The following is a 1,076-nucleotide window of genomic DNA, read 5'->3' on the forward strand; positions in this document are numbered from 1 at the left end:
CTTGGTTGTTTAGAACCCTGGTTCTGTTCTGAATCAATTTGGCCTACAATAGAAATCTTTCAGGCCATGGCAGTGTCATTGGCGAAACACTTGTAACTAGTTACTGCAAGAGGACTGAGTCATTTGTTAGAAATCATAGTGAGTTAATAAAACACACATGCTGAAAGTGCCCTCTAATTCTAGACTCTAGCACAAGGGGTACTAATACCATACAATTTATGATTATGGGCAACAGGCTGTTCCATGTTCAAGCCACAGCTGGTAATTGGTAAAATGCTTGTACCAAAACGAAATCAAGTCAAGTAAACTCTTTTGGGAGTCAGTATTGTTTTGGTGGCATTATATTATTCTCTGATGGCTTCATCTCAGTCCTTTGGTTCCTACACTTTTCCCCCCAATTTTTTTTGTTTGGGGGCCACATCCTGTGGTGCCAAGGGCTTCCTTCTGGCTCTGTGTTCAGGGATCACTTCTGTGGGGGCTTGGAGGACCATGTGGGATTTCCAGGGGGGTTGGCCATGTATAAGTCCAACACCCTACCTATAGTACTATCATTTCAACCCCACATTTTGAAAAGTTAAATAGAATGACCAATACAAGATTTTTCTACACAAATACTTAGCAAACATTATGGTAACAATTAGATTATTTTTATGCACATGTTGGTTCAACTCTAAAAAGATAGTTTTGAACTAGCCTGTCTGTTGTATTATTACACCCGTCCAATAAATTTTTTGCCAGATTTCACTAAAAGAAAGCAGGACTAACCCCTGAACGCTGCTGGGTGTGACCCAAAAACCAAAAACCAAAAAAAAAAAAAAAAAGAAAAGAAAAGAAAAGAAAGAAAGAGGATCAGGGGCCAGAGTGATGCACGCAGCCAACCTAGGTTCAATCCCAGTCCCAGGAATCCAAGCCTGCCAGAAGTGATTTCTGAGTGAAAAGCCAGGAATAATCCTGTGCACCATGAGGTGTGTCCCAAAAAGGCAAAAAAAAAAAAAAAAAAAATCAAAGATCAAAGATTACTCAGAGGGCTAGAACTCTTGAGGTGGGGATTGAATCCCAGAAACTGCATGGGGACT

The sequence above is a fragment of the Suncus etruscus genome, chromosome 2 (genome assembly GCF_024139225.1).
Source record: "Suncus etruscus isolate mSunEtr1 chromosome 2, mSunEtr1.pri.cur, whole genome shotgun sequence".
Taxonomy (NCBI): domain Eukaryota; kingdom Metazoa; phylum Chordata; class Mammalia; order Eulipotyphla; family Soricidae; genus Suncus; species Suncus etruscus.